This window comes from Scyliorhinus torazame, chromosome 8 (assembly GCF_047496885.1).
Source record: "Scyliorhinus torazame isolate Kashiwa2021f chromosome 8, sScyTor2.1, whole genome shotgun sequence".
Lineage (NCBI taxonomy): Eukaryota > Metazoa > Chordata > Chondrichthyes > Carcharhiniformes > Scyliorhinidae > Scyliorhinus > Scyliorhinus torazame.
Genome location: NC_092714.1, coordinates 34,929,773 through 34,943,906, shown reverse-complemented (window position 1 = coordinate 34,943,906; position 14,134 = coordinate 34,929,773). Strand labels below are relative to the sequence as shown.

Genomic DNA, 14,134 nt, shown 5'->3' with positions numbered 1-14,134 from the left:
TCCTCCCGCACATTTTACACACCTGTCCTCCACCCCAAAGAATCTACTCATCTGGGCCACTGTTATGCGGGCCCGTTGGACCACCTTGAATTGGATCAAGCTGAGCCTAGCGCAAGTCGCGGTCGCGTTGATTCTACTCGAGGCGTTTGCCCAAAAGCCATCCTCCATCTCACCACCCAGCTCCTCCTCCCACCTACGCTTCAGCACCTCGGTCTGCGTCTCTTCCGCCCCCCCTGAGCTCTTTGTAGATGTCCAAGACGCACCCCTCTCCCGCCCATCCCCTAGACACTACCCTATCCTGGATCCCCCTTAGTGGCAGGAGTGGGAAGGATGATACCTGTCTCCGCAGAAAGTCCCGCACCTGTAAGTATCTAAATTCGTTACCCATTGCCAACCCAAACTTCTCCTCTAGCACCCTCAAGCTAGGGAAGCTTGCCTGTAAAAACAAGTCCCCCATCCTCTCAATTCCCGCACTTCGCCATACTCGGAACCCCCCATCCAAGCTCCCCGGGGCAAACCGGTGATTGTCACAAATTGGTAGCCAGACCGATGCTCCCACTGCGCCAGCGTACCTCCTCCACTGACCCCAAATTCTCAGGGACGCCACCACTACGGAACCCTTTTTCTTAATCGTTCCTGCTTTCCACCCTATCGCATGGGCTTTGCCTTTGTTGTTTTCTCATTCCCCACCCACCCACACTTCAAACCTATTACATCTCTAACTTATCCCAGTTATGATGGAAGGTCAGCAATTTGAAATGTTAACTTTTTTTATGTCTCCACAAATGTTGCCAAACTTACCGAGTATTTCTCAAATTTTCTGTTTTGATTTCAGAGTTCCAGCATCCTGCAGTATTTCATTTTTGTATTAATGCTTCTCAGTACAGTCTTCCTTTGACAGAACATACGAAATAGGCCATTCAGCCACTCAAGCCATCTTCGCCATTCAGTAAGATCATGGCTGATCTGTTTGTGTTTCAAATTCCATATTCCCATCTAGCCCGATAACCTTTGATTCCCTTGCCTGACAAGAATCTTATCTACCTCAACCTTAAAAATATTCAATGATCCCGCCTCCACTGCCTTCTGAGGCAGCAAGTAACAAAGTTGTATAACCCTCTGAGAGAATTTCTCCACATCTCTTTCCTAAAATGGCAACCCCTAAATTTAAAACAGTGCCCCCGAGTTCTGGACTGACCCACAGGAGGAAACATTCTTTCCATGCCCACCTTGTGGCAACCATTCAGGATCTTACATACTTCAATCAAGTCACCCCTCACTCTTCTAAACTCCAGTGGAAACAATCCCGCTCTGTCCAGCCTTTGCTCATAAGACACTCACTCATTCCAGGAATCAATCTAGTAAACCTCCTCTGAACCACCTCCAACGCATTTACATCTTTCCTTAAATAAGGAGACCAAAACTGCACACTATTCAAGATGCAGTTTCAACAATGCCCTGATTAACTGAAACACAACATCATTTCTTTTATGTTTAATTCCTTTCGTAATAAAGGATCACATCCATTAGCTTTCTTAATTACTTGCTGTACCTGCTTTCTAACTTTTTTGACACCTGCACGAGAGTGCCTGTTTCTCCTGCAGCCATTCGCCATTTTTTAAATTCTTCATACCAAAATTAGCAACTTCACATTTTCCCACATTATACTCCATCTGCCAGATTTGTGGCCGCTCACTCAACCTACCCACCTCCATCTGCAAGCTCCTTATGTCCTTTTCACAACATATATTTGTACCTATCTTTGTGTCATCTGCATATTTAGCTACAACAGAATTGTGGAATCTCTACAGTACAGAAGGAGGCCACTACCCAGACCCACTCCATCTAACATTTGGACACTAAGGTGCAATTTTAGCATGGCCAGAACATCTCATTTGCACATCTTTGGACTGTGGGAGGTAACCGGAGGAAACCCACGCAGACACGGAGAATGTGCAAATTCCACACAACAGTCACCCAAGGTTGGAATTGAACCCAGATCCCTGGCGCTAAGACACTGCAGTGCTATCCATTGTGCCACCATGTCTTTGCTCCCTTCATCTAAGTGATTGATATACATTATAAAAAAGTTGTGCCCCAGCACAGACCACTGTGGGACTCCACTGACAATCAGAAGGAAAACCATTTACGCATACTACCAGCCTAATATGTTACCCCCTACACCATAAGCTTTTTATTTTCTTCAATAATCTTTGATGTGCCACCTTCTCAAATGCCTTCTGGGAATCCAAGTCCAGTACATCTACAGGCTTCCCTTTATCCACAGTGCTTGTTCATCCTTCAAAGCACTCCGATAAATTGGCAAAACATAATTTCCCTGTCACAAAACTATGCTAACTCATAAGAACTAGGAGCTAGAGTCGGCAATTCAGCCCCTCTAACTTGCTCTGCCATTCAATACGATCATGACTCATCTCCTGTTGGCCTCAACTCCACTTTCCTGCCCGTTCTGCATAACCCTTCAACCCATTCCTAATTAGAAATCTGAAGTCTCGGAGTAGTGAATGCCACAGATTCACAACTCTTTAATTTTTCTAAATTTCAGCTTCAATATCCTTAATGACCAATTCTTACACATTCCCCATGACAGATATCAGACTAACTGGCCTATAGTTTCCTGTTTTCTGCCTTCCTCCCGCTTGACTAGAGGGGTGATATTTGTTACTTTGCAGTCTGATGGAACCTTTCTAGAGTCTGTTGAATTTTGGAAAATTAACATCAGCACATTTATGACCTCACTTGCCACCTCTTTTAAGATCCTAGAATGAAGTCCAACATTTCTAGCTGGCTTTTCTCGTACTCTTAATTTCTTTCTCCTGATTTGCTGGTTAATCTTTTAGTCATTCTTTACTGTTCTTTATATGCTGACCAATTATCTGGCCTGCCACTCATCTTTGCGCAGGTATATGCTGTTTCCTTAAGTTTGATGCTTCCCTAAATGTCTTTAGTTAATCATGGATGGTGGGCCCTCTCCTTGGAGTTATTCTTTATAGTAGGAATATGCTTGTTGTGAAACATTCTCTTAAATGTCTGCCACTGCTTCTCTTTGATCTAACGTTTAGCCTAGTATCCCAGTTTACCAGCTAACTGAGCATTCATGCCCCCCTAGTTGTCCTTATTTAAGTTCAAAATGCCCTTGTCTTGGAGCCCTCTTCCTTTCAAACTGGATGCAAAATTCAATCTTATTGTGGTAGCTGCTACCGAGAGCTACCTTTACCCTGAGGTCATTAATTAATCCTGTCACATTACACAATACCAAGTCGAATATAACCTGCTCTCTGGTTGGTCCAGAACGCGCTGCTCTAAAAAAACTATCTCAAAATAATTCTGTGAACGCCCCATCCAGTCGATTACTGTCAATCTGATTTTTCCAATTTATATGTAGATTAAAACCACCCATGATTATTGCTGTTACAAGCAACCAATATTTCCTCTTGTATACTTTGTCCTGTCTTGTGGTTACTGTTAAGGGCCTGTCGACCACTCCCACCAGTGACTTCTTTCCCCTACTATTCCTCATCTCCACCCAAACTAACTCTATATCTGATCTCCTGAACCAAGGTCATCTCTAACTATTACACCATTATCATCCTTGATTAACAGTGCTCCTCCCCCCCCAATTCTTTATTTTGAATTAAGGGGCAATTTAGCGTGGCCAATTCACCTACCCGGCACTTCTTTTTGATTTGAGGGGGTGAGACCCACACAGGCACAGGGAGAATGTGCAAACTCCACACTGACAACGACCCAGGTCCTCGGCGCCATGAGGCAGTAGTGGTAACCACTCCACCACCGTGCTGTCCTTCAGATCAAATTTATTGACTTCAATGTGCGCTATTAATTATTTTACTTTGTTATAAATGCTGCGCACATTCAGATACAGGGTCTTTCGTTTTATCATCTATGTAAAATCTACTCTTGACTGTTGGTGTATTCTTAGGTTTTTTTTCTCTTTGTCCCTTCCTGCCATTCTCTGATCCTTATGTCCCATATTATTTTGTTCTCCTACCTTGACTCTACCCTTTGATTTGCTACATCTACTCGAGCTTGATTCCCTAACCTAGACAAGATAATTACAATTGCTTTCTAATTTAATCCCCCTTTTGAAGGAAATGGTGATAACATTCTCTTTTAGTCTACCCATACAACTTATTCGCACCGTAATATGGTGTGAGAAATTATTTTTTGAAGATTATTAAAGTTACTGTACAGCATTGATTCAATGTTTTGACTCATTGATGCTCTTGTCCTGGTGATGGAGATGCCAGAATTCCCTCTTCCCTCCACCACTGACCCCTCAAACAAGAAGTGTATTAAGAATGGAAGGGATAAGGGGCTAGTAGACCCCATTTAAATATTAAGGATGGGCTTTGTGTGTCGGGTCCAGTGAGCCCAAGATGATGGGAAGAATTGAAAATTAGCATCCCTGTTGTGAGGGCCGGTGGTGGGAGATGATTTTCAACTATAAATAGCTTTAAAATATGTAAATGTTATTTAAATTAATTTGACAACTAAATTGTTCTACAAAGAACAAAGAAATGTACAGCACAGGAACAGGCCCTTCGGCCCTCCAAGCCCATGCCGACCATGCTGCCCGACTAAACTACAATCTTCTACACTTCCTGGGTCCGTATCCCTCTATTCCCATCCTATTCATGTATTTGTCAAGATGCCCCTTAAATGTCACTATCGTCCCTGCTTCCACCACCTCCTCCGGTAGCGAGTTCCAGGCACCCACTACCCTCTGTGTAAAAAAAACTTGCCTCGTACATCTACTCTAAACCTTGCCCCCTCACCTTAAACCTATGCCCCCTAGTAATTGACCCCTCTACCCCGGGGAAAGCCTCTGACTATCCACCCTGTCTATGCCCCTCATAATTTTGTAGACCCCTATCAGGTCGCCCCTCAACCTCCTTCGTTCCAGTGAGAACAAACTGAGTTTATTCAACCACTCCTCATAGCTAATGCCCTCCATACCAGGCAACATTCTGGTAAATCTCTTCTGCACCCTCTCTAAAGCCTCCACATCCTTCTGGTAGTGTGGCGACCAGAATTGAACACTATACTCCCCAAGTGTGGCCTAACTAAGGTTCTGTACAGCTGCAACATGACTTGCCAATTCTTATACTCAATGCCCCGGCTAATGAAGGCAAGCATGCCGTATGCCTTCTTGACTACCTTCTCCACCTGTGTTGCCCCTTTCAGTGACCTGTGGACCTGTACTCCTAGATCTCTTTGACTTTCAATACTCTTGAGGGTTCTACCATTCACTGTATATTCCCTACCTCCATTAGACCTTCCAAAATGCATTAACCTCACATTTGTCCGGATTAAACTCCATCTGCCATCTCTCCGCCCAAGTCTCCAAACAATCTAAATCCTGCTGTATCCTCTGACAGTCCTCATCGCTATCCGCAATTCCACCAACCTTTGTGTCGTCTGCAAACTTACTAATCAGACCAGTTACATTTTCCTCCAAATCATTTATATATACTACAAAGAGCAAAGGTCCCAGCACTGATCCCTGTGGAACACCACTGGTCACAGCCCTCCAATTAGAAAAGCATCCTTCCATTGCTACTCTCTGCCTTCTATGACCTAGCCAGCTCTGTATCCACCTTGCCAGCTCACCCCTGATCCCGTGTGACTTCACCTTTTGTACTAGTCTACCATTAGGGACCTTGTCAAAGGCCTTACTGAAGTCCATATAGACAACATCCACTGCCCTACCTGCATCAATCATCTTAGTGACCTCCTCGAAAAACTCTATCAAGTTAGTGAGACACGACCTCCCCTTCACAAAACCATGCTGCCTCTCACTAATACGTCCATTTTCTTCCAAATGGGAGTAGATCCTGTCTCGAAGAATTCTCTCCAGTAATTTCCCTACCACTGAAGTAAGGCTCACCGGCCTGTAGCTCCCTGGATTATCCTTGCTACCCTTCTTAAACAGAGGAACAACATTGGCTATTCTCCAGTCCTCCGGGACATCACCTGAAGACAGTGAGGATCCAAAGAGTTCTGTCAAGGCCTCAGCAATTTCCTCTCCAGCCTCCTTCAGTATTCTGGGGTAGACCCCATCAGGCCCTGGGGACTTATCTACCTTAATATTTTTTAAGACACCCAACACCTCGTCTTTTCGGATCTCAATGTGACCCAGGCTATCTACACACCCTTCTCCACACTCAACATCTACCAATTTCTTCTCTTTGGTGAATACTGATGCAAAGTATTCATTTAGTACCACGCCCATTTCCTCTGGTTCCACACATAGATTCCCTTGCCTATCCTTCAGTGGGCCAACCCTTTCCCTAGCTACCCTCTTGCTTTTTATGTACGTGTAAAAAGCCTTGGGATTTTCCTTAACCCTATTTGCCAATGACTTTTCGTGACCCCTTCTAGCCCTCCTGACTCCTTGCTTAAGTTCCTTCCTACTTTCCTTACATTCCACACAGGCTTCGTCTGTTCCCAGCCTTTTAGCCCTGACAAATGCCTCCTTTTTCTTTTTGACGAGGCCTACAATATCTCTCGTTATCCAAGGTTCCCGAAAATTGCCGTATTTATCCTTCTTCCTCACAGGAACATGCCGGTCCTCAATTCCTTTCAACTGATACTTGAAAGCCTCCCACATGTCAGGTGTTGATTTGCCCTCAAACATCCGCCCCCAATCTATGTTCTTCAGTTCCCGCCTAATATTGTTGTAATTAGCCTTCCCCCAATTTAGCACATTCATCCGAGGACCACTCTTATCCTTGTCCACCAGCACTTTAAAACTTACTGAATTGTGGTCACTGTTCCCGAAATGCTCCCCTACTGAAACATCTACCACCTGGCCGGGCTCATTCCCCACTACCAGGTCCAGTACCGCCCCTTCCCTAGTTGGACTGTCTACATATTGTTTTAAGAAGCCCTCCTGGATGCTCCTTACAAACTCCGCCCCGTCTAAGCCCCTGGCACTAAGTGAGTCCCAGTCAATATTGGGGAAGTTGAAGTCTCCCATCACCACAACCCTGTTGTTTTTACTCTTTTCCAAAATCTGTCTACCTATCTGCTCCTCTATCTCCCGCTGGCTGTTGGGAGGCCTGTTGTAAACCCCCAACATTGTGACTGCACCCTTCTTATTCCTGATCTCTACCCATATAACCTCACTGCCCTCTGAGGTGTCCTCCCGCAGTACAGCTGTGATATTTTCCCTAACCAGTAGCGCAACTCCGCCACCCCTTTTACATCCCGCTCTATCCTGCCTGAAACATCTAAATCCTGGAATGTTTAGCTGCCAATCCTGCCCTTCCCTCAACCAGGTCTCTGTAATGGCAACAACATCATAGTTCCAAGTACTAATCCAAGCTCTAAGTTCATCTGCCTTACCTGTAATACTTCTTGCATTAAAACATATGCACTTCAGGCCACCAGACCCGCTGTGTTCAGCAACTTCTCCCTGTCTGCTCTGCCTCAGAGCCCCACTGTCCCTATTCCCTAGTTCTCCCTCAATGCTCTCACCTTCTGACCTATTGCTCCCGTGCCCACCCCCCTGCCATACTAGTTTAAACCCTCCCGTGTGACACTAGCAAACCTCGCGGCCAGGATATTTATGTCTCTCCAGTTTAGATGCAACCCGTCCTTATATAGGTCACACCTGCCCCGGATGAGCTCCCAGTGGTCCAGATAACGGAAACCCTCCCTCCTACACCAGCTGGTTAGCCACGTGTTTAGCTGCTCTATCTTCCTATTTCTAGCTTCACTGGCACGTGGCACAGGGTGTAATCGCGAGATTACAACCCTAGAGGTCCTGTCTTTTAACTTTCTGCCTAGCTCCCTGAACTCCTGCTGCAGGACCTCATGCCCCTTCCTGCCTATGTCGTTCGTACCAATATGTACAACGACCTCTGCCTGTTTGCCCTCCCCCTTCAGGATGCCCTCTACCCGTTCGGAGACATCCTGGACCCTGGCACCATGGAGGCAACATACCATCCTGGAGTCTCTTTCACGTCCACAGAAGCACCTATCTGTGCCCCTGACTATAGAGTCCCCTATTACTATTGCTCTTCTGTGCTTTGACCCTCCCTTCTGAACATCAGAGCCAGCCGTGGTGCCACTGCTCTGGCTGCTGCTGTTTTCCCCTGATAGGCTGTGCCCCCCGACAGTATCCAAAGGGGTATACCTGTTCGAGAGGGGGACAACCACAGGGGATTCCTGCACTGACTGCCTGCCCTTTCTGGTGGTCACCCATTTCTCTGCCTGCAACTTGGGTGTGACCACATTTATATAACTGCGATCTATGACGCTTTCCGCCACCTGCATGCTCCTAAGTACATCCAATTGCTGCTCCAACCGAACCATGCGGTCTGTGAGGAGCTCCAGTTGGGTGCACTTTCTGCAGATGAAACCATCCGGGACACTGGAAGCCTCCCGGACCTGCCACATCTCACAGTCCGAGCACTGCACCCCTTTAACTGACATTGTGTCAATTAATTAAAATTAAAAGTTTTTTTTTTAAATTTCATCTTTTTATTTTTTATTTTTTTTAAAGTTACTGTTAACTATCTGTTTCCTAGCACTAGATTTCTAATATAAATGCGAAAGCTAAATATAGCACTCTCCGATCTCTGGCTTTCTCTCTTCTCACGCTGTTTTCAATGCCCCGGCTCTCTCTCCACCCGCGTTTTTAAATCTCCCGCGCTTTTTAAATCTCCCGGCTCTCTCTCCCCCCGCGCTTTTTAAATCTCCCGGCTTTCTCTCCTCTCGCGCTGTTTTCAATGTCCCGGCTCTCTCTCCTACCGCGCTTTTTCAATCTCCCGGCTCTCTCTCCTCCCGCGCTTTTTAAATCTCCCGGCTTTCTCTCGTCTCGCACTGTTTTCAGTGTCCCGGCTCTCTCTCTTCTCGCGCTGTTTTCAATGTCCCGGCTTTCTCTCCTCCCGCGCTTTTTAAATCTCCCGCTCTCTCTCCACTCGCGCTGTTTTCAATGTCCCGGCTCACTCACCTCCCGCGCTGTTTTCAATGTCCCGGCTCTCTCTCCTCTCGCGCTGTTTTCAATGTCCCGGCTCTCTCTCCTCTCGCGCTGTTTTCAATGTCCCGGCTTTCTCTCCACTCGCGCTGTTTTCAATGTCCCGGCTCACTCTCCACTAGCGCTGTTTTCAATGTCCCGGCTCTCTCTCCACTCGCGCTGTTTTCAATGTCCCGGCTTTCTCTCCACTCGTGCTGTTTTCAATGTCCCGGCTCTCTCTCCACTCGCGCTGTTTTCAATGTCCTGGGTCACTCTCCATTTGCGCTGTTTTCTCTGTCCTGGCTTTCTCTCCTCTCGCGCTGTTTTCAATGTCCCGGCTCACACTCCACTCGCGCTGTTTTCAATGTCCCGGCTTTCTCTCCTCTCGCGCTGTTTTCGCTGTCCCGGCTTTCTCTCCTCTCGCGCTGTTTTCAATGTCCCGGCTTTCTCTCCTCTCGCGCTGTTTTCGCTGTCCCGGCTTTCTCTCCTCTCGCGCTGTTTTCAGTGTCCCGGCTTTCTCTCCTCCCGCGCTGTTTTCAATGTCCCAGCTCACTCAGCTCCCACGCTGTTTTCAATGTCCTGGCTTTCTCTCCTCTCGCGCTGTTTTCAATGTCCCGGCTTTCTCTCCTCCCGCGCTGTTTTCAATGTCCCGGCTTTCTCTCTTCTCACACTGTTTTCAATGTCCCGGCTTTCTCTTCTCGCGCTGTTTTCAATGTCCCGGCTCACTCTCCACTCGCGCTGTTTTCAATGTCCCGGCTCACTCTCCACTCGCGCTGTTTTCAATGTCCCGGCTCTCTCTCCACTCGCGCTGTTTTCAATGTCCCGGCTTTCTCTCCACTCGCGCTGTTTTCAATGTCCCGGCTCTCTCTCCACTCGCGCTGTTTTCAATGTCCTGGGTCACTCTCCATTTGCGCTGTTTTCTCTGTCCTGGCTTTCTCTCCTCTCGCGCTGTTTTCAATGTCCCGGCTCACACTCCACTCGCGCTGTTTTCAATGTCCCGGCTTTCTCTCCTCTCGCTCTGTTTTCGCTGTCCCGGCTTTCTCTCCTCTCGCGCTGTTTTCAATGTCCCGGCTCACTCTCCACTCGCGCTGTTTTCAATGTCCTGGGTCACTCTCCATTTGCGCTGTTTTCTCTGTCCTGGCTTTCTCTCCTCTCGCGCTGTTTTCAATGTCCCGGCTTTCTCTCCTCCCGCGCTGTTTTCAATGTCCCAGCTCACTCAGCTCCCACGCTGTTTTCAATGTCCTGGCTTTCTCTCCTCTCGCGCTGTTTTCAATGTCCCGGCTCACTCTCCACTCGCGCTGTTTTCAATGTCCCGGCTTTCTCTCCTCTCGCGCTGTTTTCGCTGTCCCGGCTTTCTCTCCTCTCGCGCTGTTTTCAATGTCCCGGCTTTCTCTCCTCCCGCGCTGTTTTCAATGTCCCAGCTCACTCAGCTCCCACGCTGTTTTCAATGTCCTGGCTTTCTCTCCTCTCGCGCTGTTTTCAATGTCCCGGCTTTCTCTCCTCCCGCGCTGTTTTCAATGTCCCGGCTTTCTCTCTTCTCACACTGTTTTAAATGTCCCGGCTTTCTCTTCTCTCGCGCTGTTTTCAATGTCCCGGCTCACTCTCCACTCGCGCTGTTTTCAATGTCCCGGCTTTCTCTCCTCCCGCGCTGTTTTCGCTGTCCCGGCTTTCTCTCCTCTCGCGCTGTTTTCGCTGTCCGGGCTTTCTCTCCTCTCGCGCTGTTTTCAATGTCCCGGCTCACTCTCCACTTGCGCTGTTTTCAATGTCCCGGCTCTCTCTCCTCTCGCGCTGTTTTCAATGTCCCGGCTCACTCTACTCTCGCGCTGTTTTCGCTGTCCCGGCTTTCTCTCCTCTCGCGCTGTTTTCGCTGTCCCGGCTTTCTCTCCTCTCGCGCTGTTTTCGCTGTCCCGGCTTTCTCTCCTCTCGCGCTGTTTTCAATGTCCCGGCTCACTCTCCACTCGCGCTGTTTTCAATGTCCCGGCTCTCTCTCCACTCGCGCTGTTTTCAATGTCCCGGCTTTCTCTCCTCTCCCGCTGTTTTCAATGTCCCGGCTTTCTCTCCTCTCGCGCTGTTTTCGCTGTCCCGGCTCTCTCTCCACTCGCGCTGTTTTCGCTGTCCCGGCTTTCTCTCCTCTCGCGCTGTTTTCGCTGTCCCGGCTTTCTCTCCTCCCGCGCTGTTTTCAATGTCCCGGCTTTCTCTCCTCCCGCGCTGTTTTCAATGTCCCGGCTTTCTCTCCTCTCACGCTGTTTTCAATGTCCCGGCTGTCTCTCCTCTCGCGCTGTTTTCGCTGTCCCGGCTTTCTCTCCTCTCGCGCTGTTTTCGCTGTCCCGGCTTTCTCTCCTCTCGCGCTGTTTTCGCTGTCCCGGCTTTCTCTCCTCTCGCGCTGTTTTCGCTGTCCCGGCTTTCTCTCCTCTCGCGCTGTTTTCAATGTCCCGGCTCACTCTCCACTCGCGCTGTTTTCGCTGTCACGGCTCACTCTCCACTCGCGCTGTTTTCAATGTCCCAGCTCACTCAGCTCCCACGCTGTTTTCAATGTCCTGGCTTTCTCTCCTCTCGCGCTGTTTTCAATGTCCCGGCTCACTCAGCTCCCACGCTGTTTTCAATGTCCTGGCTTTCTCTCCTCTCGCGCTGTTTTCGATGTCCCGGCTCACACTCCTCTCGCGCTGTTTTCAATGTCCCGGCTCAAACTCCACTCGCGCTGTTTTCGCTGTCCCGGCTTTCTCGCCTCCCGCGCTGTTTTCGCTGTCCCGGCTCACTCTCCACTCGCGCTGTTTTCAATGTCCCGGCTTTCTCTCCTCCCGCGCTGTTTTCAATGTCCCGGCTTTCTCTCTTCTCGCGCTGTTTTCAATGTCCCGGCTCACTCTCCACTCGCGCTGTTTTCAATGTCCCGGCTCTCTCTCCACTCGCGCTGTTTTCAATGTCCCGGCTTTCTCTCCTCTCCCGCTGTTTTCAATGTCCCGGCTTTCTCTCCTCTCGCGCTGTTTTCGCTGTCCCGGCTCTCTCTCCACACGCGCTGTTTTCGCTGTCCCGGCTTTCTCTCCTCTCGCGCTGTTTTCGCTGTCCCGGCTTTCTCTCCTCCCGCGCTGTTTTCAATGTCCCGGCTTTCTCTCCTCCCGCGCTGTTTTCAATGTCCCGGCTTTCTCTCCTCTCGCGCTGTTTTCAATGTCCCGGCTGTCTCTCCTCTCGCGCTGTTTTCGCTGTCCCGGCTTTCTCTCCTCTCGCGCTGTTTTCGCTGTCCCGGCTTTCTCTCCTCTCGCGCTGTTTTCGCTGTCCCGGCTTTCTCTCCTCTCGCGCTGTTTTCAATGTCCCGGCTCACTCTCCACTCGCGCTGTTTTCAATGTCCCGGCTCTCTCTCCTCTCGCGCTGTTTTCAATGTCCCGGCTCACTCTCCTCTCGCGCTGTTTTCGCTGTCCCGGCTTTCTCTCCTCTCGCGCTGTTTTTGCTGTCCCGGCTTTCTCTCCTCTCGCGCTGTTTTCGCTGTCCCGGCTTTCTCTCCTCTCGCGCTGTTTTCAATGTCCCGGCTCACTCTCCACTCGCGCTGTTTTCAATGTCCCGGCTCTCTCTCCTCTCGCGCTGTTTTCAATGTCCCGGCTTTCTCTCCTCTCGCGCTGTTTTCAATGTCCCGGCTTTCTCTCCTCTCGCGCTGTTTTCAATGTCCCGGCTTTCTCTCCTCTCCCGCTGTTTTCAATGTCCCGGCTTTCTCTCCTCTCGCGCTGTTTTCGCTGTCCCGGCTCTCTCTCCACTCGCGCTGTTTTCGCTGTCCCGGCTTTCTCTCCTCTCGCACTGTTTTCGCTGTCCCGGCTTTCTCTCCTCCCGCGCTGTTTTCAATGTCCCGGCTTTCTCTCCTCCCGCGCTGTTTTCAGTGTCCCGGCTTTCTCTCCTCTCGCGCTGTTTTCAATGTCCCGGCTGTCTCTCCTCTCGCGCTGTTTTCGCTGTCCCGGCTTTCTCTCCTCTCGCGCTGTTTTCGCTGTCCCGGCTTTCTCTCCTCTCGCGCTGTTTTCGCTGTCCCGGCTTTCTCTCCTCTCGCGCTGTTTTCGCTGCCCCGGCTTTCTCTCCTCTCGCGCTGTTTTCAATGTCCCGGCTCACTCTCCACTCGCGCTGTTTTCAATGTCCCAGCTCACTCAGCTCCCACGCTGTTTTCAATGTCCTGGCTTTCTCTCCTCTCGCGCTGTTTTTTTTTAAATTTCATCTTTTTATTTTTTATTTTTTTTAAAGTTACTGTTAACTATCTGTTTCCTAGCACTAGATTTCTAATATAAATGCGAAAGCTAAATATAGCACTCTCCGATCTCTGGCTTTCTCTCTTCTCACGCTGTTTTCAATGTCCCGGCTCTCTCTCCACCCGCGTTTTTAAATCTCCCGCGCTTTTTAAATCTCCCGGCTCTCTCTCCCCCCGCGCTTTTTAAATCTCCCGGCTTTCTCTCCTCTCGCGCTGTTTTCAATGTCCCGGCTCTCTCTCCTACCGCGCTTTTTCAATCTCCCGGCTCTCTCTCCTCCCGCGCTTTTTAAATCTCCCGGCTTTCTCTCGTCTCGCACTGTTTTCAGTGTCCCGGCTCTCTCTCTTCTCGCGCTGTTTTCAATGTCCCGGCTTTCTCTCCTCCCGCGCTTTTTAAATCTCCCGCTCTCTCTCCACTCGCGCTGTTTTCAATGTCCCGGCTCACTCACCTCCCGCGCTGTTTTCAATGTCCCGGCTCTCTCTCCTCTCGCGCTGTTTTCAATGTCCCGGCTCTCTCTCCTCTCGCGCTGTTTTCAATGTCCCGGCTTTCTCTCCACTCGCGCTGTTTTCAATGTCCCGGCTCACTCTCCACTAGCGCTGTTTTCAATGTCCCGGCTCTCTCTCCACTCGCGCTGTTTTCAATGTCCCGGCTTTCTCTCCACTCGTGCTGTTTTCAATGTCCCGGCTCTCTCTCCACTCGCGCTGTTTTCAATGTCCTGGGTCACTCTCCATTTGCGCTGTTTTCTCTGTCCTGGCTTTCTCTCCTCTCGCGCTGTTTTCAATGTCCCGGCTCACACTCCACTCGCGCTGTTTTCAATGTCCCGGCTTTCTCTCCTCTCGCGCTGTTTTCGCTGTCCCGGCTTTCTCTCCTCTCGCGCTGTTTTCAATGTCCCGGCTCACTCTCCACTCGCGCT

At 49.4% G+C, this 14,134-nt stretch overlaps 1 protein-coding gene across 1 annotated transcript in view; it reads left to right on the top strand.

Moving 5' to 3' along the window:
- atp5po (ATP synthase peripheral stalk subunit OSCP) overlaps positions 1–14,134 on the top strand; it is a 52,086-nt gene that overhangs the window by 9,739 nt on the left and 28,213 nt on the right. The gene's annotated exons all lie outside the window — the stretch shown is intronic.